The sequence below is a fragment of the Leguminivora glycinivorella genome, chromosome 23, assembly GCF_023078275.1.
Source record: "Leguminivora glycinivorella isolate SPB_JAAS2020 chromosome 23, LegGlyc_1.1, whole genome shotgun sequence".
Lineage (NCBI taxonomy): Eukaryota > Metazoa > Arthropoda > Insecta > Lepidoptera > Tortricidae > Leguminivora > Leguminivora glycinivorella.
In genome coordinates this window covers 12,163,999-12,189,663 of record NC_062993.1, presented here as the reverse complement: position 1 = coordinate 12,189,663, position 25,665 = coordinate 12,163,999, and the positions used below count along the sequence as shown (strand labels likewise).

General features: G+C 35.4%; 1 protein-coding gene across 1 annotated transcript in view; it reads right to left on the bottom strand.

The window, feature by feature from the left end:
* The window catches only part of LOC125238388 (sodium-coupled monocarboxylate transporter 1), a 40,951-nt gene extending 21,754 nt beyond the window's left edge, over nt 1-19,197 (bottom strand). Inside the window, exon 1 of the mRNA XM_048145702.1 lies at nt 19,080-19,197. The gene's annotated coding sequence lies outside the window, so the exon portion shown is untranslated. The remainder of the gene's footprint in view (nt 1-19,079) is intronic.
* Between the last annotated feature and the right edge of the window lie 6,468 nt (nt 19,198-25,665).

The window sequence follows — 25,665 nt, the reverse complement described above, 5'->3', positions numbered from 1 at the left end:
CTTTAATGCTTCACATAAAATAATAATACGTTGCTACACGCGACGGCCACTAAATTGACATGTTTTATTTATAAATATAATAAAATCTGTTACATAACATCACTGTTACAATATAAGTATTAGAGGCCGATTCTAATTTTAGAATTTGGTGTGGTTACATCCACAACTTTAAGAAAAGGTTCTTTACAATTAGAATTCTTTGTCTTGAAACTAGCATCTTAGCTCTTACGGTTATCGAGTTGGGGTGCATTGGGGTAATTTCGAAAGTCACATAAAAATCACCATTATTTCCATCATAATATTCATAATATCAAGATTCCCCTTTCGAAAATTACCCGAGCATTTCTGTGCTTCGATATTACCCCAATGGACCCTATTAAAAAAATCAATTTAATTACTGAACACGAGTATGACAACCTTTACCACTTCCTAATGGTATTTTGACATATGACATTTATTTATTTATTTAACCTTTATTGCACAACATAAAGTACAAATGGCGAACTTAATGCCTTAAGGCATTCTCTACCAGTTAACCATTGGACCAAACAGAAACTTACAATTGGTGCGGAAAATAAAACAGAAATTTAAATAGACATTTGTGTGTGACACACCACTGGTACGCGCTCTCCTCTATACCTTAACGCACTCTACGTATCAGTACCGGAATGCGATGTGTTTGCTAGCGATGGGCGGAATTGTGTGAAGTGTGTAAGGTTCTGTGAGGCGATGGATAAAAGGAAGTCCTCTGTTGTATATTAAGTTTGTAATGTTTGTATATTGTACATTTTGTACTCAGTTACTATTATATAAGTGTACTATAACTGTATAGTAATGAATTCCACAGTGATTTAGTTTACCTGTTATGCTGTGTAATTTTTGGATTAAAATAAAATGAAATGTACCGTTAGCTGTTATTCTTAAGGACCTCTCACACTTAGTAGTTCAATTATTAATTTTACCTATTATGAATAAAAGCAAAAAAGAGTTTTTTTTTTCTAATTTAACACAAAGCGATATACAGAGTGATTCTCGTTAATGAACCTAAAAAAAAACACGGTGTATATTATTACTTCTAACATTAGTTGAAACAGTTTTAGTCAGTACAATTTTCTTGAATTAAAGGAGAAGCATGTAGATGTCATTATTTCGGGGAAAGCGTCCATGTTTTGAAACGCGTTCCAAGGTATACAAACAGTAGGAATCAAAACAATCGCATGTTTCCGATAAGCTCAAGGTTGCTCAGTATAGAGCGATCGAACTGGTGTCTCAAGCGGTTTCAAGTGCAAGTTAATTATTTACAAGCTTTTAATTACTTTCACCTGTCCCGCTGTCGGTCTGTAATAAAATCTTGCAAGTTAAATTTCACCCACTTCCCGGATTCCGATTGAGCTGAAATTTTGCACACATAAATGTAAATCAGGTGACAATGCAATATTACGGTATCATGCAACTGATCTGATGATGGAGTAGAAAGGTAGCCGTACGAACTCTTTAATGTAATGTCGTATCTCCATCGAATACCTAAGGGGTTTTTAGAAACGTCTCGAAGAGCAGTAGATGACTGTTGAAAGAAAAATACAATCGGTGATAAAATCTTGGGCTGAAAATGACATCTTATCTAAAAAGCTTTTTTATTTTAATTACCAAAAAAAATTGTGAAGACGTATGATGTATCAACTTGACAACGATCTAGACCGCTATTATTTTGATGACGAAAAATGTTGTGTGGCTTGCAGACGTAAAACGTAATAGCTGATAATGATCTTGACGGCATCCATTAATTACCGTTAGTGGTTAACAATTATTAGGAAATAGGACTGATTAATGTACTTTTTCCCCTCACTAGCTCGGAAACACGTGTTTTGACCTTTAACACCAGCGGGTAAAAACGCATTTTATCCACTAGTGGGTAAAGTAATTTAACCTTGAATAAAGTCAAATTAACTGCTTTAAAATTGATAAAAGTAGGTGAATCTAGTAATAAAGATGATTTACCACCTGTGGAACTACTGGAACCAGTGATAAACGCATTTTTTGCGTTATAGTTTCCTCGCTATAGTGAAGGGAAAAGTTTTGTGTTACACTCGGGTGCAAATGTATTTTACTTCTCGTGTGTTAAAAAGCTCGCAAGTTCAGAATTCTATTCTCGAACCACTCGCTTCGCTCGTGGTTCAACTATAGAATCCTTTCACTTGCTCGTTTTTCAATTCCACACTCGGCGTTAAAATACAACTTTGCCCCCTTGTATAACAAATAACTATTGTGAAACTATAATAGAGTGTTTATTTAATTACCTGCAATAATTTACGGGTTTAACATAATAAGCTACTTTCTTTCTAGTCAAATCAGCTTCTTTACTATCAATACGAATTTGAGTGACTTTAGAATATGGAATTAAGTATAAAATTGAGTCGAGTCAACGTGATGGTCAACTGAGTCAACTCATTTACTTTAAAATTTTCTATCCGAATTATTAAATAGAAATTGGGTTTAAATTGTCGTCCATAAAATGTCCATATTTTCTTATAATTATCCTATACTTTAAGTTCCCTTTTGGGGCATCTGAAATGAGAATGACTCACGGTCATATCATAACCATATCACATTATTTAAACAGAATGGGCTTCTTCATCATACAACAGGTCAAGCACCGGTTTTTTACACCATTTCCTGGTCTGACCTTGACATTGCCGTGACTAAAATATCCATTTAATTCTAGACTTTTATCTGTATAACGCTCAATATTCAAGTGACTAATTTGAATTTAGATGTTTCTTGAACTTTGAACTTAGTTTTATTTATAAATAGAGTTGAAAATGCTTTTGATAAGATTGTATTATTTATGTTTAGATTGTCTAGACTAGTCGAAGATTTTGGCACTAGTTTCTAAAGTCTTGTCCAAGTAGTACGGAAGATAATTAAGACGAACTAATAAATGTTGAATCTCGCATACGGGATTTTGTCACTAAAATACCGGTTGAAAACGGTGACTTGCTTGTTATTTTCAGTGACAATTTTCTGAATTCGAACGCGTGAGACTCAAAAATCGGCCCCCGGTGTCCAAATTTAAAATCTGAAAATACCAAAAATACATACTTATTCCAAATCCAGTCATATATTATATTGTGTCAAGATAGAATTTCCAGAAAATTATGATCTAATGATACTTAAGGCGAAGCAATGTACTTAAAATGTATCTGTAGGTATATATGTCATAGGAATTGGCCCGACGAACTATTTAACACAAAAATATGGCACCATCATTAGCTTGCCCTGTCGATCACTTTTTTGTTTTAGTAGTTTTTGAGAAAAATACGGAAAACTACGGAACCCTACATTGAGCGTGGCCCGACACGCTCTTGGCCGGTTTTTCAGTTAAGGAAGTGTAAAATGCATTAATTATTTTTTAATCGGGACTTAATTGCGTATGACTACATATTAAACTGACCTCCAACGTTTCAGGGACGGCGTTGTCCCCGTGGTCTCGGAGAAGACTGACTGACCACGGGGACAACGCCGTCCCTGAAACGTTGGAGGTCAGTTTAATATGTACTCACACGCGATTAATTCCCGATTTTAAAAATAATTATATTGTGTAATAATCGTGAAAGTTTAAATCAGTGTAAATTGCTTTACTTTAAATAATAATTATTATCCATAACCAAACATACACAATAATTGTTAGTCGCTGCAACTATCACCTGGAAAGATGCTGTGGCCAATGATGATAATGATGAATGGGATAAGTATTTATAAATAGTTAAACTTTATTTATTTTCTACAATTTGATGACGCTGTCTGAAATCTTGATGTTTTGTAATTAATTACGAAAAGAGAAAAAATGCACGATTACGAAATCAGCAAATAAATTCTTCTTAAATAATTAATTATGAAACAGCGAAAAATAATTCTTCTTTCGTAGTCAATTACCAAATCTCAATTACGAAAACAGACTAAAGGATTTGATGACGCTTTATACGTAGAAAAATCACGTTTTCAGACCAACCGTAGCACCGGGATTCACGGTATCTGTCTGAAATCTAAATGTATTTTACGCTGCGCTGGCCGGTCGTGATAATAACGTGACTGGACATTATTTACTCAATTTTGATTAATATCGTGTCATTCTTCCATAACATTTAAATGGGCAAATGGGGGTAGAATCGTAAATAAATAAATATTATAGGAAAATCTTATACAGGATGAAATAAGTAGGACTGTTCAAACTCAGTGACTATTGAGGTAAACAACATTTATTATGGAATAATGCTGAAATCGTGAAAAAATTTGGCTGTTCCATAGAACCCCCGTGTGGTGACGGGTTAAGAATTTCACCACCCCCTTTCTTCCCGTGGGTGTCGTAGAAGTCGACGGTGGGATATGGGTTAAATTGTGGCGTAGGCGAGAGGCTGGCAACCTGTCACTGCAATGTCACAGTTTCGTTTTCTTTCAATCCCTTATTTGCCAAGAGTGGCACTGAAACCACAGAATATATAATAGCTTGAGTAGTTTCATGTGCTCTGCCTACCCCTTCATGGGATACAGGCCTGATTGTATGTTGTATGTATGCATATTCCATAGAAATGAGCGGCATTATGACAGTCGAAATGTATGACTAAAACAGACAATTTTTCTTTCGCGAATTCAGCATTGGTCCCATAATAAAAGTTGTCCATTATGACCTCAAAAGTCACTATGCAAAGTTTTAACGATACTTTTTATTACACCGTGTACATATTGACTGAGTTCCGCCTTAAGCTCAAGAAGGCTTGTTTTGTGGGTACGGTACTGGGTACCTACTCATAAAACGATACAAATACTTATATGCCTACATGAAAAACACCCCTGACTAGGAAAAAAATATCTGTGTTGCCCTTATATACCGGGATCGAACCCGGGACCATCGGCTTAGCAGGTATGTTCACTACCACCTACGCCAGACTAGACAATGGACATATCTCACTAAAAGAAATGAAATTCACCATTAAAGACTAACCCTTACCCAATAACATGCAACAATTTTATCAACATACTTTTATCACAACAAAGAGATTGGCATAAAACTTTTACTGCCCTCTTGAGAAAATAATCTTATACTTTTAAACGAGCAATTCTTGTATATTTATTTATTTATTTATTTATTTATTTATATATACCGACGATCTCGAAAACCGCTCTAACGATTTCGCTGAAATTTGTTATGTGGGGGGTTTCGGGGGTGAAAAATCGATCTAGCGTAGCCTTAGATCCCGGAAAACGGAGTTTTCATGAGTTTTTCTTTCGCGTTAGTAAACGTAAAATATGGTCGTTAATTTCGCCGCGCGCGCATCGATTCCGCTTAGCTCAGTCGTACGAGGTCGGTCTAATGTACGCAGATAGATCGTAGGTGTCAGGGTTTCGAATCCCAGCCAGAAATTAAGTTTTTGTTTTTTGTCTTTTTTTTGTTTTTGTATTTATAAGAGTTTTTTTTTTTATCTAAAGACGTGATATATTAAAATAGAACCGAGCGAAGCTCGGTCGCCCAGATATTATATAATATATATCGAGTTCGCTCTTTTAGAATGTAACATTTCAATTGCTGTTTTGTATTTGCAACAAAATTGAACGTACGTATTTTATATGGGATACCCCCATTTGCCAGAATTTCATTTGCCATAATTTTATTTGCCATCCTATTCAACAATCATAATATTGTTTCTCATAACATCTTATGCCATAATCATTGTTTACTATATTAATCTAGTGCCAGAAACTTTGTTTCCCATAAAGTCAGTTTCCATAATGTCATTTGTCAGAATCATCGAAATCCGTAATTACCACATTCCATACCATCATTTGTCATACAAATTAGCGTCCAGAAAAGTCAATTTCCATAATGTGCTTTGGCAGAATCGAAAACTACTATAATAGGTACTAGAAGGACTAGAGAATGAAACTGCTATCAGAAAGTAGGTTAGGTTAGGTTAGAACTGTGACTCCCTGGAAAATGAAACTGCTATCAGAAAGTAGGTTAGGTTAGGTTAGAACTGCGACCCCCTGGAAAATGAAACTGCTATCAGAAAGTAGGTTAGGTTAGGTTAGAACTGTGACCCCCTGGAGAATGAAACTGCTGGAAAAGTAGGTTAGGTTAGGTTAGAACTGTGACCCCTGGAAAATGAAACTGCTATCAGAAAGTAGGTTAGGTTAGGTAATAATATGGGCAACAATTAATATGGCAATAATTGCTTATGGCGTTTGAATATTCTATGAAACCATATTATTGCACTTAATAATATGGCTAACAAATAGTATGGCATTGTATGATTATGGAAGGTAATATTCGGATAAACAACGAGTATGTCATATGATTTTTATGGTAAACAAATCATTCGGGCAAATGAAATTCAGGCAAGTTAGATTCGGGCAAATGAATATTATGTTAAATGACTGTCGGGCAAACAATAGACAACCATTTTATATTTGTGATGTAAATAGGCTACTTGACTCTTTTTCAATGTACAAATTGTTGAATGTACAAAACACAATAGCTGAAAAACTTACCAAATATACCGATTTAAAAGATGAAATAGCCAGGATATGGAAATTAAATAAAGTGACCATAATACCAATTGTTCTGTCTACTACAGGTGTCATCCCACAACAGCTACACACCTCTTTAAAAACCCTATCATTGTCGCCTTCTTCTTATGTTGTAATGCAGAAAGCTGTAATACTAAACACATGTCGGATAGTCAGGAAGTTCTTACAAAGCGATATATCTCCTTGATTCACAAACGCAAACTACAGTAAATACCTACTTATCATCACCGATTTAATCATCTAGATCTCATTAATATCACCCCTAGTTCATCATTATGGGATGCACTTGGCTTCGACCCGTGTAACCCATTATGCCAGTATTCCCAAAATACTGAGAATTATAAAGAAATATAAAAATAATAATAAATAATCAATATTATAGGACATTCTTACACAGATTGACTGAGGCCCACGGTAAGCTCAAGAAGGCTTGTGCTGTGGGTACTCAGACAACGATATATATAATATATAAATACTTATATACATAGAAAACATCCATGACTCAGGAACAAATATCTGTGCTCATCACACTAAATAATGCCCTTACCGGGATTCGAACCCGGGACCGCGGCGCAGCAGGCAGGGTCACTACCGACTGCGCCAGACCGGTCGTAATATTTAAACACCTTTGATCCCCATATGTCTCTGTGTACTCGATCAGTACATAAGTACATAACACTAACATTCGCACATAATGTCCGTTATTATTGCACTCATATGAGTGCCAATTTTATAGTTCAATCATTCTTTGTGACGCACCACTTTAACGCGCGAGTGTTTTTTATAGTTTCATTCAATGAACAAGTCATAATATTTTGGATTACACTATATCGTACTATATTTATACGTTTTCTTCATGTTTGAACCTACGTAGAGGCGGGTTAAGAATATCAACAACCACTTTCCACCCGTAGGTATCGTAGAAGTCGACTGTGGGATATGGATTCAATTGTGGCGTAAGCGAGAGGCTGGCAACCTGTCACTACTGCAATGTCATTCCTTTTGTTCGTAAACTTGACCAGTTTTTTTTATGGGTTAGGAGGCAAACGAGCAGACAAGTCACCTGATGGTAAGCGATCACTGCTGCTCATGGACACCCGAAACACCAGAAGTGTTGGAGCTTTGCCGTCCTTTAAGATGGGTGTACGCTCTTTTCTTGAAGGTTTGAAGGCCGTATCGGTCCGGAAATACCGCTGGCGACAATTCCTTCCACAGTTTGCTGTGCTTCAAAAATAGTTTGTAAACCAGTAGGGTATTGAACCACAGAACAATATTGTTCAATACAACTGTACTAGTATTCATTGTTGGCTCGTGAATAACACGACATAATAACGTATAATGTAATGTAAGTACGTTACACCTACTACACCTACGCCTACGCCTGTTGTTTACCTTTGTTCGTGTTTCTTCCTTGTTTTGTATTGTTGTATTTTATCAAGGTGTGCAATAAAGAGTATTGTATTGTATTGTATTGTATTGTTATATACTGCTACGATATTAGCAGAGAGTGCCGCGTGCTAAAATAGACTGAATAATTATCGCACCATAGATTAAATATAAGAAGATCAGACCATCCCATACATTAAAATGCGACTAAGAACTCGCATACACTACACCACACACAGATGGCGCCACCGGTGCTGACAGTTATAGTGCGGTCTCTTGTATTGATTAGTTGGTTTCGATTTAGCCTAATATATTTTTTATTCTTATTTAAGGTGCCTGTAGCTCTACTTTGAAAAATATTTATAGAAATTAGGAGGCCGTTTTATAATTGCTACCAGTACAAAGCAAGGTCCCACGCAAAAAGAAATAAACATCGATGACTTCGATTAAGGCAATAGATTCATGGATTTTAGGCTGTGCGGAAAGAAGTAGCGAGTCTTAAAACCTTGCTTATGAAATTTTGATTCTCTAAAACCATGTTTTAATTTTCTACAAATATTAACGGGTAGTGTTAAGAATCCCCGGACGATGGCGGGATGACCTCGACACATTTTGCAGCGACTGGCCGGAGCAGGCAGCAAATCGTGATGGGTGGCGGAAGAAAGGCCTTTGCCTACCAGTGGGACACAATTATAGGCTAGTAAAAAAAATAAAATAACGGGTAAGCAGTACACGCTGTCCCTATACATATGGCGTCGGCACATTATTGCCATATCAAAGCGGTTTATAGCGACACTCTTTCAGGGTCAAATAAAATCTTGTCAGACTAGAAAATATTTGGTGTATTAAACTTAGCTACATTCCAACTGAATTTTCTCCGAAACAAAACACAGATCTAGATCATCCACAAAGCCTTAAGAGGGGGTAGAGCAGGGAGAATTTTCAGAATCTGTCAAATTACCCCATTACACACACAAACACCCTTCACTCACACTACCTCAATTTACTGTGAAAGGTCAGTGACCCTTAATTTTTTTCAAGAGTGTTATTTTGAGTTTGTAGTCAACTGCTGACCTCCTTTTTGAAATTAAAACTGTAAAAAAGGTAGCATACAAGAAGACAGAGAAAAAATACGCATCATCTAGCTTTCCTTCTCTGTTCATGTCTCATGTGACTTAAATTTACCTAAATATGTAGATAACGTTCCTTACTCAATTGATTGTTTATCTAGGCAAAGTAATTTGAACTAAGGCAAAGTACTTTGCACTTCATTTTGCGTTACTTTTCTCTACTTAGATTAAAAATCGTCAGCCTGCCTATCCCCGCAAACATGCAAACGTGTGTGTGAAGGCCGATACCTCCAGGCAGACAATTATGGTCGCGTGATAAATGATAAAACATTCAGCCCTATCGCACTATTTGTAAGTGCAATAGGGACTGCCCGATGTTTTATCGTTTATCGCGCGACCATGATTGCCCTGCAGGTCTTCAGAGGCCTGTGCTGTGCATTACGTATATGCGGGTTGTATTAAAGACTATCAGATATTTTCTTTATTTTTTTTGGTCGTAAGGTTTTTTTATCATTTACTTTGATACAAAAATAAAGTATGTGTATAAAATAAAAACCTAATGAATACCTAGCGTACAGCTAGCAGCAGTCAAGTCAGAGACACAAAGAAAGACAGGGAATATCGACGCATAATATATCTTATCTTATCCAATACCGCCATCTCCATCTGCATCAGACTCTTGATCTTACCCAATTTCCGAGTCTCTTCTCTTAATTTCAGTTTCTTGAGTTGAAAATGTTGAAACTCATACTTAGTATTAAATAAAACACAAATACATATAAAAATCACAATATAATTTTAAATTATGGATTAGGCCCTGTACCAGTTGCAGTCGCTACGTCTGTAAAGCCCCTTGTAGTTTCTTTTAAATGGCTAAATACCTAGATGTTATGTCATGAACATCTGTGACGTGAATGAAAATTAAAAAACATCGCTCAGAGATAAGGTTTAAATTAGCATGGCAAAAAATACAACAGTGCAGTCAAAATACGAGTACCATCCAAATACGAAAAAGCAAATGTCAATGTCAATATCACTGCGGTATTTCAGGCAATAATTTCTCAAATATGAAAAAATCTCAAAAGCAGGACTTTATAAAGACTTTCTAGGAAAATTATTTTGAACTTGATAGGTAGAACAACTTATAAAAGTTGTACAAAAAAAAAATTCTGAACTAAGTTTGTAACTATATATGAAAAGCAGTTTTATCTTAGATTGCATATTTTAGTATCGTAACGATTTTTCTTTCAAATAAAAAGAGAATTATTAGAATAGGTTCACGGTGTCTACCGTAAACTGGGGTTATATTGACCAATTTGGGAATTTAAACTTCTCTAGCTTCATATATATTGATTTAAACTAACACGATCTTCACTCATATTATTAAATTAAAACGGGACTTAATCTCCTCTAGCTTCTACATTTAATGGGTACCTAGCTTCTACTATTAATGAGTATTTTTACCCATTAAATGTAAAGAAAGAAAAAAAGTGGGACCATCAACTTTTTTAGTCTTCCTGCTAAAAATCTAGAAAACTAGAAAACTATGAGATCAAACTTAAACTGACATTGGGGTTACTTTTATACCCTATGTTTTTTTTTAATGGTAATCGAATGTAATCCCTTGCAAAATTATTTTATCTCAAGAAAAGATAAAAAAACGGTTTGCAAAGTCAAATAACTCTTTAACGCTATTTTGGGGTTACTTTGATCAAAAATAAAAATTACCTACCATTTTCGAAAAACCAACTTTATTTGCAATTGTTTCAATATTTATCACACGAAGAGATCAAATTATCAGCCTCAACAAGTACCGTGACATAATCAGACAATAATCAACTATGTATCAGTATGGTCAATGTTACCCCATGCAAGTGATCAAAGACACCGCACAGAGTAAATCATTAGTAATAAATGCCTAGTTTGACTTTATGATACAAAACTCAATACTTACAATGGCATAGCTAAGCAGAAACACATTTCTGGCAAGCTAATATTCACTGTGAACCTTTTACTTGTATACCCACTACGTTAGTTTAGAAGTTATTTAAACATGAAAAATAGCAACAAACTATGCTTATATCTTGACACGTTATCCGCACTGCCCACGACCATACTTACTTGTTCACTGCGTCAGAGCACCATCTAACTATAAAGGTTGGTTTAAGGTTATCATATGTCTAGATTTCGATAAATTTATTTTATTAATACATAACCGACTACTCATAACATATTAGTTCCTTATTTTTTGGTAAAATAAATATAATATGCTCGTGACAGGTCAGGTTTTGTTCGTAGTCCAATAGAGTCAACTCTAGCGCTTTTCCCTATTCACCCCAACGTTGGGGTGAGCGAAAATTACTAAATAAAACGACATTTTCAAAGACAAACCGAAGTTCACACCGCTGGAAGATGTTTTGTGTAAAAAATTAGCATGGCACATATAAAAAAAAGTGCTATCGACGTTCAAAAGTCGGTTTTGGCCCTATTCACCACAAATTACGGTAGTTCATACCCGTTCCGACCCCATGAACCCAAAATCTTCAGAAAACGATGTACTAAGTAGCCCAAAGTGCAGTGCCGTCTCTAGGTAAATTGGGTTACTAATTTATGCAAAAGATAATTTAGTTTTACAATTGTGCGAAAAAAGATTCTGATTTGGCCGGATTTTTAACCGACTTCCAAAATTCAAAAGGTTATAAATGTATAGTTTTTTTTTTAATATCACTACTGGTCCAATTTCAAACCCCACAAATATTAACGGCAAACTGATAATGACTTAAGTTTTTTTGAAATAAATTTGTGACATATGTGGGTAGTTTAGTAATTAGGCGCCGACTGATTGTGGTTAGGTTTATATTTTCGCTTCCTGCTAATAAATCTTGTATGGAACGGACGTGTTTTCTTTGGTGCCTCTTCATCAGCGCTGGTCTTCGGCTAGGAGCATACTTTACAAAATGAAATGCCAAAAAAAAGTTTATCACTAAAAATTACTTACTTGAAAATAAAGCCATAACCGTTTTCATGCTTATGCATTGAAATAGATATCACGCACGAAAGTAAGAACGACAAGGCCCTCTGGTGGCTGAGCCGGGAATCGAACCCGTCATGTCTCTCGCTATACTGTAATCCTCTAAGTGCCACTTGCACAAACGAAGATGGAGGATTAACCTGAGGGTTAACCCACCATTTTACAAGGAATTTGACAGTTGACAGCCCACTAACCCTGAGTTAAGTGGTTGGTGCAAATGGGCTTTAAAGATTCATATACGAGGTGGTCAAAAGGTGCCTATCAGAGATAACATACACTAGAGAAATTTCGTTGGGTACCACACGGCGGGCGGGTGGCCTAGTGGTAATGACGTTAGCTGCGTAAGCTGAAGACCCGGGTTCGATTCCCGGCTCGGCCACCAGTGGGCCTTGTCGTTTTTTCTTTCGTGTATAATATCTATTTCAATTTATGGATGTATGTATGTGAACACTTTACATATTGTACATAAGACAAGTCAGGACATATAAATACAGTATAGTTATGGTGTACAAAGGCGAACTTATCCCTATAAGGTGTCTCTTCCAACCTTTGAGCGAATTGAAAATTTATTATTTATATAAACTTGAAAAAGAACAAATCAAAAATTATTCAATAAAATTTCTTCCCTAGTTGTATAGTTTCATAGTTATGACTTTTATTTTAAAGTAATCCATTTATATTATAGCAACCATGGGTGAAACGTGGAGGTTGACAGAAGTGTAATTAACATTTCTAAATGTTAATTTCTTGTATCTAGTCTAACTACGAAGCAATACATTGACAGAAGTGTAATTAACATTTCTAAATGTTGATTTCTTGTATCTAGTCTAACTACGAAGCAATACATTGACTTATAAATTGCATCCATATACAGAGAGGTCATTCATAAAAACATCACTTTAGGTAAGTTATATATCTTTTATACAATTTGACAACCATTGACCACACATCCCAATTCACCCCTCTTCCGACTCTAATCACCCCCTTCGTAAACCTATACACCCCCTTTGCGACCCGATTCCCCCCATTCCTGATCCTATTCACCCCTCAGGCCGCGGATATTTATTCATCCCGTAAATGTTCCCCAACACAGTTGCATCGCTTTCTTCATGAAAACCATTATAAAAATTAAAATATCGTCACTACTTTTTAAAAAAAACTTGTATCTTCGTCTGTCAATGAAAAGAAAATTGTAGTAAGTATGTATGGAATGCATATAGACTTACTGCGTTTTAACTTTGAAGAGAAGCATGAGCTACGAGATTTTTTAAAAGTAGTGACGATATGTCTTATGATTTTCTGTTAAACATAAACTTAAGAAGTGTAGGTATACACTACATTCAAAAGGATAACGAACAAATTCTGAACAAAATTTCACACAAAATGAAGTTAAAATGAGTAAAGAATCCAATAAATTTAAATGCCAACTTTGACAGACATTTTAATGCCCCTAAATATATTGTTTTCCTACTTTTTATTGCGGAAAATAGAAGGAATATGTGGAAAAATATAATAGCATTAGGTATATACCCCCGGAATCCTATTCACCCCAAATTACGGTATTTTCTAAATTGTCAATATGTAAAATGTCGGAAACTACGGAACCCTACACTGACCGTGGCCCGACGCGCCCGGTTTTTCTTCTCAATGAAATGCAGAGATAATAAAAAATTATCCCTCCCAATTTATAATAAGTTTTTTTGCAAAAAATTCATTTTTGGCACAAGCTTTACCTTAGCCGACTGTACCTTTCTTTCAACAATCATCTATTGCTCTAAGAGATGTTTTTAAAAACCCCTTACTCAATGGGGATACGACGTTTCATAACAGAGTTCCTCTGACCACCTTTCTGCTCCATCATCAGATCACCTCCATGATATTATACCATAATATTGCATTGTCACATGATTTACATATGTGTGCAAAATTTCAGCTCAATCGGAAACCGGAAAGTGGGCCAAATTTAGCTTCTACGTTTTAACCCAAACTAAGATACCAACAACTAACAAGGCAAGTTGAATAAAAGCTTGTAAATAGGCTTCTGATATCAGATTTGTAATAAGTTTACTTGTCATAGTTTAAGAACAGATGAGACAGACATATGCAGTGACAATCACTGACAATACTGCACGTGTTTCGTGAGATGTCAAATCACCTCATACAATTTACCGCTCTAAGGCAACTAAGGTAGGGTTTGTTATTGCACTTTAATTACATATTAATGATTTCTAGCCCGTAAGATATATATTTGCTTTAACAATGGATATATAATTATGCGAGTGAGAGTGTAATTTAGATTTTTATAAAAGGAAACAAATATTTTTAAGCGACCCGATCAGATATTTATACGGATAAGGACCCTCCCACATCTACCGTCTCGCGATCGTAGCGTCGGGCCAACTGTATGGCTAAGCCGCGCCGACGCGACGCGGCGTCTTTTTCCATACAGTTGGCCCGACGCTACGCTCGCGAGACGCTAGAAAGAGAGACTATGTTTTTGCCAGTCAGGAAGCATCACAATTTTTTGCCGGGAATATGTCGTCATATACTTTATGGCCCCTATAGAGAATCGGATATGTTATTACGGCCGTTCATAGTCATAATACTTATGCTGGTGACTGTTCCATGTACATCTGGTCTAGTTAAATGGAGAAGTGCCATTCAAAACGAGCGTTAACTTTCTAAACAACGATCAACTTACGCTTACTTACGTGTTCGTGGTATGCACAGAGTAATCTTTAATGAAATTGAAACATTTTTTTATATATAAATTTGAACCAGAAGCACACCATACGGAATATTGTATTTAATAAATAGGTACTTATATACCCGCCCGCATTTCCCTTTCTTCTATTCTAAGTAAGAATCGATTAATAAGTATCTAAATATGTAAAAATAAATTAAATTGTAATTGTTTACATACAACCTGTGAAGTTTGATTGACAAAATTTGACGTAGGTGCTGTCATATATATTTTTAAAATGACGTCCTGTGAATACCAGCGTAATGAAAATGTATTCCAATGAGTAAAAGAAAGCATGAAACTTTTTTCAATTTAACCGAACTAGAATGAAATCATTTATAGTCATTCGGTTGTGTTCGTTATTTTCTTTAATAATGTGATATATTTTTATTTATTTTTTATGTACAAGCCATGCACCTTTAAACTTTAAATGAGATTGGATCTCCACCTGACATTATTGATTTACCCTATTTATTTTGAGCACAGTTTTACACTGGTATGGTTTTTCGTGTACGTACACTAATTTCTTTCAAAATATTTGTCAAATTTAAACGTCAACGCGGAGCGACCTGCGACACGTCTGCCTCCGATGAGCCGCTCACGGCGTCTAATCGAAAGGAGAATTCTGACAGCAATGGCGAATGTATGGAAATTTTACGATAGTTTAAATTTAAGGTAAAATTTCTTTGTTCCCTTTGAGAGGAAAAATATAAAAAACCTCAAAACTTGTAGTCCATTTATCTGGCTTTTAGAATCACTTAACCTTATAACTAAAGTATTGATTTTTTTTAACAAAGTTTACTAAACGGCGACATACGTTTTTCTCATTTTAGGTCAACTTTGTGTGGGTTTAGTTATTACACCGTTAATAATTGGAGATTGTGAATAGTCAAAAGTTGTAGACACACTCTTTAAGATAATAATTATATTTATTTTATTCCATTTAATTTAGAAATGTGAGCAGCATTTGTTAAACGCCGAATGCTCTTTTCGAGGATTTCGTACGACCCCCTCTCCTGGCGGCAGGGTCACGCGATCGATCCCCGGCTCATTTGTAATGTAGTTCAATCCTTAGTTGCTCTGAGCTTAGGTGTCTAGATTAGGTTTAACCCTAGGTAGGTAGAACATTATATGACATTCGAAGTTCAGGGTCAACTGGTTTGCTTGAAAATTAGTTATACTATATTTTGGGAAAAATATTCGTGAGACACGGAAGGTACTACCCGGTACGAGTAATCCATACTAATATTATAAATGGGAAAGTGTGTGTGTCTGTTTGTTTGTCCGTCTTTCACGGCAAAACGGAGCGACGAATTGACGTGATTTTTTTTAAGTGGAGATAGTTGAAGGGATGGAGAGTGACATAGGCTACTTTTTGTCTCTTTCTAACGCGAGCGAAGCCGCGGGCAAAAGCTAGTTGTAAATAAATTTAATAAAGGTGAAAAGAAAGTATCTTTAACAGTTATTTTTTATGGTTGTCAGAAGAATAGGTGGACGGATCAACATGTCGGTCGAGAGATTTGAGTGTCTTTGTATTGCTCAAAATGTCTCTGGAACTAAGTATCCAACCTTCTAATTTAATAACCTAACAACAAAATTAAAATTTTGAAAAAAAAATCCCGACCGCGACTTAGTAGACCGATTTTCATGAAACATGGCTAAGAACACTCCCGACTAACTCAGCTTTCAGACAAAAAATAACGAAATCTAAATCGGTTTATCCGTTCGGGAGCTACGATGCCACAGACAGACACACACACACAGACAGACAGACAAACAGACAGACAGACATACAGACAGACACGTCAAACTTATAACACCCCGTCGTTTTTGCGACGGGGATTAATAAAAAGCCTCAGTTTTACGAGTTTTACGAGTAAATTATACAGTACGTATAAATGGGCATTTTGCGACAATAGTTATTTGTTATACAAGGGGGCAAAGTTGTATTTTAACGTCGAGTGTGGAATTGAAAAACGAGCAAGTGAAAGGATTCTATAGTTGAACCACGAGCGAAGCGAGTGGTTCGAGAATAGAATCCTGAACTTGCGAGTTTTTTAACACACGAGAAGTAAAATACATTTGCACCCGAGTGTAACACAAAACTTTTCCCCTCACTATAGCGAGGAAACTACAACTCAAAAAATGCGTTTATCACTGCTTCCAGTAGTTCCACAGGTGGTAAATCATCTTTTTTACTAGATTCACCTACTTTTATCAATTTTAAAGCAGTTAATTTGACTTTATTCAAGGTCAAATTACTTTACCCACTAGTGGATAAAATGCGTTTTTACCCGCTGGTATTAAAGGACAAAACACGTGTTTCCGAGCTAGTGAGGGGAAAAAGATTTTAAACCTTTTTTTCCAAAATAGGTACCTAAATTTAATGTTTTTCCTACTCAGAATCACGATCCTTACCTTAGAAAAAATATTTTTGGAAATCGTTCTCGCGAAAATGCCCAAATACCCTAAAATTGAGGGTGAAAAATATACAACAAATTCTGCGGACAGCATTTGAGTGGGTCAAAAAGTTGATTCGCAGTAACACAATTCAACTGTTCAATAGAACTATGGTAACTCAGCTATCGTAGACCTTCTCGTAGCAGATATTTTCCGCTTTGTAGCGGGAACCTAGCGTAGCAGACATCTTTCGGGTGAGCTCACTCCATCGCAGACCACGTCTTTGTCTTTGGCTAGTCTGTAGCCAAGAGTAAGCCCCTTTATAATAAAAATAAGTTTTGTGCAAAAAATAATTTTTGGCACAAGCTTTTATCACCGACTGTACCTTTCCTTCAACAGTCATCTACTGCTCTCCGAGACGGTTCTAAAAACCTCTTACTCGATGGGGATACGACGTTCCATGACAGTTCCTATGACCACCTTTCTGCTCCATGATCAGATCAGCCCCATGATACCATAATATTGCATTGTCACGTGCAAAATTTCAGCTCAATCGGAAACCGGGAAGTGGGTCAAATTTAGCTTCTACGTTTTGACGCACACTAACAAAAAAAAAACTTAATACTGTCTTCGGTTACCGCGACATGAAAAAAAAACTTGTAAAAAGTAACTTAAATAGCAGCAATATACACCCTGTAAACATGGTTGTAAAGACAGTTAATGCCATTTCATACGCGATGTTCTTTTGTTTCCAATGCACCGCCCACCAATCTTCTCTGCTTTGCCTTAAGGCTGACTGGTAGAGAATGCCTCATAGCATTAAGTTCACCTTTTGTACATTGAGTATGTCTTTTGTGCAATAAAGTTTGAATAAATAAATTATGAGCTTTTAAAAGTAACTGCCAAATAGCGTTTAACGTGAGGGTCTTTGCACTACATTGCGGGCCGAATTATTTCCTTATGGATAAAATCTAAAGTTCATTTCTTATGTCCTATACTAACCACTGTAAAGAGATTTGCCCGTATTAGATTTACACACTGTATGTGTTAACAACCTGTTATTTAATACAAAACTTTTGTTTGATTTTATTTCGTTTCATTAACGTGTGAATGCATAATTTATTGCAATATTATTGTCAAGTTGCATAAAAAAAATTGCGTATTTGCATATAAATAATTAATTATGTCCAAATATGCATAAGGAAAATATTGGCAAATTGGAGTAGAACTGTCGAAATATTATAATTTTTGGTACCCAAATATTTAATTAGTCATTTTTGTAGCAGTTTAAAAAGCATGAGACTATGCGTTGCAAATAATATTTATATTATAATAAAAATATGTAGTTCAATTTTTACAACTTCAAAATAAAAGTAATTCGTATTTTTGTACTTTTATTTACGCTGAATAATTACGCTGCTCTAACGCATTTCGAAATTATACAATTAAGTATTTATTATTAAATTTGTTTACATGATGTTGATATTTTTAATTCAAAATTCTCACTGTTTAGTTTTTTTATAATCATCTTATCTTAGCTTTAAAAAATTGGGTTGGAAATTATTTTAAAAAGTTTATTAAATTAGGGGTTTCTATAACCTGCATTTCATATAAATATTAAATTGTTTATTAAAAAAAAATGCAATGTTATTGTTGGCTTTTTCCCTTGCGACCGTGTCTCTAAAATGTTTATTAAAATTATATTTCTCTTTAGCAAAATTAGCGCCTATCATTTTACAAAATGCTAATTATTCATAGAAATAAATCATATTTTGATCTCAATAGGCCGAATGTTTACGTTACACCACACAAACTCCCACAGACAAAACACGTTTGTTCAACCAAAACACCATATCGCTACACTTACGTGAGTTCCAAATATAGCGCGATATTGGCAGTGGTCCCAAACGATCATGCACTACCGGGTTACTGGATGCACGTATGCGGAGTACGTCAATGCGTGCGCCCTGTATGGCGCGGCGGCGTGGACTGTTTTCAGACGCTTGGGAGTAGTGTACGCGGTCGTCTTTTTATAATATGTGTTTGCGGATAGATAAGTGATTAGTTTAGAGGGATGTTTCTGAATGGGTTAAAGATAACTCTAAGAACAAATTAAATTATTTTCATACGAAATATTTCAATTTGTGTTTTGTTTTTGTATTGGACACCTGGAGGCCTTTGCCATTTTTTGTATATGACATTTATTTCAGTTTAGGATTAAAGATAGCCTTGCGGGTTATTAGAGTAATGAATTTTAATGTATGTTATATTTCAAAAATAACCTTTGAAACTGTAATTACCAACTCGATGGATGATAACTCCCCAGAGACGTTTTTAGAACTTAATGTCTGAAGTTTAGGGTTCTATTCGATTTTTTATTGGTGATTTACTACATATCTTAGCCAATCATCTAGAACAAGATCAGTCACGCATTGCAAGCCGGAAAAGTGGATTGTCTGTTTAAAAGTAAAATTTATTTGTAAAATGAGTATGCACTTTTATCCGCAGGGAAAGGGAATGAAAAGGGAAGGGAATTTGTCCGCAGGGGTTCAGTAACTTTGCAACCAACTGTACTATCAGCTGCAAAAGTGCATGGAGAAATTATGAATGAATTCATTGATAAATGTATTAGTCAATTTTAAAAGCTGTTAAATGGTCCGAATTCAGTTAAAAATCTCCTCCTATAATATGTCCATTATTTCCTTCAAAAGAATTATCCATTCTGGAAATTCGATCCGGAAAGAATCATAAAATCAAATGTAACGGATATGTTTCATCTCTCTAATAACTTTGCCAGAAGATGTGACTCACGATGCGGACTACTACAGAGTTAGGGATTCCCGATGAACTACACTATGAATAGAAACACTCTATGGGGTTCCTTCTAAAAACCGCCTGGGACTGAGTTGACTTGCGCACTTTAAATATTAGCTACCGTTTATATTTAGTTGCCATATTATACTGTTGTATTATTTACTAATACAATTTCATATAACTGTAGTATAATTATAATTGTAATATCTGTAATTTTTAAGCTGTAATTGTTAATAATTTGTATGACATGTCAAAAGTGTTTTTTTTTTTTTAATTAAGCCTACTTGAATATTTGAAATATTTGAAGGAGTGTACACTCTAAAAAAATTTGGTTGTTCCTATCAATATTTTGATAGTCGTAGTCAAGCATCTTGATTCCATACGAGCCTGATAAGATCTTAGACAAATTAAATAAGGTAATTTTGATTGCTCTTACTTTTGCAACGTAACTGAATCGATTAAGATCTTGTTCAATAATTCCATGAAAAATAATTATGCTAACTAAATTACCTTAGTAAGTTCAACTAAGGATTGAATCAACCTATGTTACATAGTTATGCCTAACAAGTTAATAATTGATTCAAGGTGTACAATGGTTAGGAATAACAAAACACCTAAGTAATTAGTTCAATCATACATTCCCTTGTTGTTTTTAGTAATCAGCTTTATTTGAATTATATAAAATCGTAATTGTAGTGATTAACTTAACGTCAACTAAGAGAAAACTGCTCTTAGTTGGTCTTCATTTTTTAGAGTGTACAAGTTTCTAATGGGTCGGCAACGCGCATGTGACCTCCCTTGAGTTGCAGGCGTCCATAGGTTACGGTGACACTTAGGACCCGTTATCAGTTTAGGCACGTGCCGTTAAACAACAACTTTGCCCCCTTGTAAAACTAATAACTATAATTGTTTTACTGTTTTTAACCCCCGACGCAAAAACGACGAGGTGTTATAAGTTTGACGTGTCTGTCTGTGTGTGTGTGTGTCTGTCTGTCTGTCTGTCTGTCTGTCTGTTTGTCTGTCTGTCTGTGTGTGTGTCTGTCTGTGGCATCGTAGCTCCCGAACGGATGAACCGATTTGGATTTAGTTTTTTTTGTCTGAAAGCTGAGTAGGTAAGTTGGGAGTGTTCTTAGCCATGTTTCATGAAAATCGGTCTACTATGTCGCGGTCGGGGGTTTTTCAAAATTTTAATTATAAAATTTTTTGGTGAAATAAATGAACGTTAAAACTAAGTGTTTTTCACTTTTGTGTTTTCTAAGCATAATTATTGCGAAGGTCACAACATTTTAAGTGACAATTAATGGTTTTGGCCATTCACAATCCCTCTTAATTGTTTCGTTTTTAAGAACAATATACTTAATCATGTGTTTTTGGTCTAAAGAATTGTAAAGTGAAACAACAACATGTCATATTTCAGATATTTGTGTAGTAAAAACTGTGTCTTTTTTCTTTAACATTACATTTTGATTGTTAAATACATGACAAGTAAGTATCAATTCTATATTTGAAACATAATAGGTCCTAGGTAGGTACTTAAAGAAACTGAAGTGAAAAATCGAAGTCTAATAGTATTTTATGCAACTGGCGTTTAAGTGAGGTTAAAAAAGACGAGTGGCGTGCGTAGCAATTTTAGGCGAAGCTGAAAATTGTTAATAAAGACGCCACGAGTATTTTTTGACTCAGTTAAACGTGTCATACTTTCTAGCGGTGACATGGTATCGTATGGAATCCAAAGTTACATCAAAAAATGTACGAAAATTGTCCTAAATTGTACGCTAATTAAAAAAAATGTACTACACGTATTTACAAGAAAACAATGATCAATATGTCACCGCTGGAGAGACTAATTTCTGGCGGGCGCTATCTATTTCACTGTGTAACAGTCCAGTGTTCAGCTATATTATGAATCAGAAAAAATGTACGAGAATTGTACTAAACTGTCCGATACTTAAAAAAATAAATAACTACACGTATTTACAAGAAAACAATGATTTATATGTCACCGCTAGGAAGCATACTTTCTGGCGGGCGCTATCTATTTCACTATGTAACAGTCCAGTTTTCAACTTTCTTGTAAATCAGGAAATATGTACGAGAATTGTTCTAAATTACACGACAATCTTAAAAAATGTACTTCACGTATTTACAAGAAATTCCACCACGCCAACTGGTACGGTCAGCTACATAAGGTACATAATTATATTTACCTGTATTCAATTTTGACCTGCGTTCTTCCCAAATAATAAATTTCGATGTGTATAGATATTTATAGACGAGACTGTAAAGGCTCATTTGATTCTTCGAAAACAGATAGCAAAATTGCGTTTTATCCACAAGAGTGCAAAGTAATTTCATACAAATTTTATGTGCAAATGTATTTTACTTCTCGTGTGTTAAAAAACTCGCAAGTCAGGATTCTATTCTCGAACCACTCGCTTCGCTCGTGGTTCAACTATAGAATCCTTTCACTTGCTCGTTTTTCAATTTCACACTCGGCGTTAAAATACAACTTTGCCTCCTTGTATAACAAATAACTATATCTATCTAATAGGGTAGCGCCGGATGAATCAATGATAAGATTGATAAGATAAGATTAATAACCGTAACAATTTTTTTAAAGGGCAAGAATATGAATCACTCACGCTTGTATTCCTCAAAGGAGTAGGCAGAGCTCAATAAATTACTCAAGCTTCTGTGCTCTTAGTAGTTAAGGGCCACTTGTACCAACCACTTAACTCAGGGTTAGTGGGCTGTCAACTGTCAAATTCCATATAAAACGGTGGGTTAACCCTCGGGTTAACCCTCCATTTTCGTTGTTGCAAGTGGCCCTAAGAGGTTAAAACTATCCGAAGGAAACGAAATTGTGACATTACAGGGCATATCACAATTGAACCCATACGTATTCGACAGTCGACTTCTACGACACCCACGGGAAAAAGGGGGTGTTAACTTTTTTAACCCATCACTAAACGTGGTCACAGACGGCAGACCTCGATAAATAACTACTTATTTTACATTTTTTTATACCACGTCGATAGCAAACAGGTATACGGTTGGAAGCGGTCACCGTAACCTATGGACGCCTGCAACTCAGGGGGTGTCACACATTTTGCGGATTCTTTTGAGTAGATTCTGGTTCTAGCAATTAGATAATAGTTTGGAGGCGTTTTTCATACAAAAATGCCAGTTTTTCTTATTTTAAAATGTCAAAAACCCAAGGAGAATCCGCTGTATATCGAGTTTATCCGCTACCTGACTCAAACATCATCTTTGATAAGATAATATTTACTTATATTTAAGTACATTAAACATTTTGTCCTGAAAAATCTGGTTTTTATTTGTCTAGTCTCATTCAGTACGTTAGTCATTGCAGACAGTCTGGCACAGATACTGTAATCTGTGTATGAATAATAATATAATTATTATGCAGTTATTAACCAGATGTAGCTAACTAGGCAAGGTGTTCAAAAGGATCTACACACTTCATCACAATGTGTAATTTGTGTATGGGTACAATTTGTTTTCTTTTTTCAACTGAAACTTGAAAGTTGAAAGAAATGTGTAGGTAGTTAGGTATTTATTATTTAGCCTATTGTGTCCATCTGCTGAGCACCCCCCCCCCCTCTCTTTTTCCATTCCTCCCGGTTTTATGCGACATCTGGCCAGTCTCTCAAAAAGGAGTCTAAGTTATCCCGCCATCGCCAACGAGGTATGCCGATCCTCGGTTTGACTCGAGGGGCTAGTTAGGTAATGTCTAAATATTACAATAACCACGGAAAATTACATTGTATGGAAAAATTGAACAGCACCCAAACGTTTATCGAATAACGTACTATCAGCTGTAAAAGTGTACGGATAAAATAAATTATGAATGAATCGATGAATAAAAAAAAATAACGAACAGTAAATAGTTATTTGTTATACAAGGGGGCAAAGTTGTATTTTAACGCCGAGTGTGGAATTGAAAAACGAGCAAGTGAAAGGATTCTATAGTTGAACCACGAGCGAAGCGAGTGGTTCGAGAATAGAATCCCGAACTTGCGAGTTTTTTAACACACGAGAAGTAAAATACATTTGCACCCGAGTGTAACACAAAACTTTTCCCCTCACTTTAGCGAGGAAACTACAACGCAAAAATTGCGTTTATCACTGCTTTCAGTAGTTCCACAGGTGGTAAATCGTCTTAATTACTAGATTCACCCACTTTTATCAATTTTAAAGCTGTTAATTTGACTTTATTCAAGGTCAAATTACTTTACCCACTAGTGGATAAAATGCGTTTTTACCCGCTGGTATTAAAGGACAAAACACGTGTTTCCGAGCTAGTGAGGGGAAAAGGTATTTGAAACAATAAATTACAACCCAACATGTAAGCTACGCAGTCTTAACGGATACTAAATTGATTGCAAATTAATTGAATTTAACGGTTTTAATGCATGAATCATTGCAATTAACGCGACTTGTTTATCAAAATACTTAATTGTTAATTGCATAAATGTGACGTTCTTAAGTAAAAGTTACCTCATTGTCGCTTATACTATAATAACCGAATTTGCTCATATCTTTACACTTTCTTACTGGAAACAGTACTTCAATAATTGGTAAGGGGGGAAGGGTCGCAAAAAAATGCCAAATTATCAAGAGCGTTACTGTTAAAGTACCTAATTATGTTTTTTATACTACTTCGGTGGCAAACAAGCATACGGTCCGCCTGATGGAAAGCAGTCACCGTAGCCTATGGCCGCCTGCAACTCAAGGGTTGTCACATAAAACCCACCCAGAAAACCCAGTTTTAGAGCGTCCTTATGTTTAAGCGACAATGTACCTTTTGTTTGAGAACGCCACAAATAGTAAAAATCAATTTCGAAGTAGTAAAGAAGTTGGTATTTACATTTGCAACGTCATAGTGACGAAAGTGTTAACTATAGTTATTGACAAATCATCGTCAAAAAACTAGTTTTGATCTAATTTGGATCGTGCTAATTGATAATAACGATACACTTACACATTAACAATAGTAAATAATAGTCACTATTTAAATATTAGCTAAGTATTATTTGAGATATTACGTAGCAGATCTCCAAATGATACAGAACCGCAGTTCTTTAAATGTATTATAATAGTAGTTCAAATATAAGAATATATTTACTCTTCAGTATTCAAATATGTAGGTAAGGTACTTCAAAAAAATCTGAAATTTGCTAGGTATGATGACGATTTACATGACTGTATTTGAGGATTTAATGAATTTAACGTTTTTATATGTATACTAGCTTTTGCCCGCGGCTTCGCTCGAGTTAGAAAAAGTCTGAAAGTAAACTATGTCACTCTCCATCCCTTCAACTATCTCCACTTAAAAAATCACGTCAATTCGTCGCTCCGTTTTGCCGTGAAAGACGGACAAACAAACGTCGCACACACTTTCCCATTTATAACATTACCTAATATTATATATTATAGTATGTATTACAAAACGAATGTAAACACGTTTATTTTTTTTAAGCTACCAAAAGAAATATTAAAAATAAGTACTTAACTTACAAAGTGTCGAAATTTTGAAACGTAATAAATACAAAAGTCTTGGCAAAGAATACCTTTTTGTACCCTATGGCGTAGAAACTCTAGGTCCACGGGGTCCC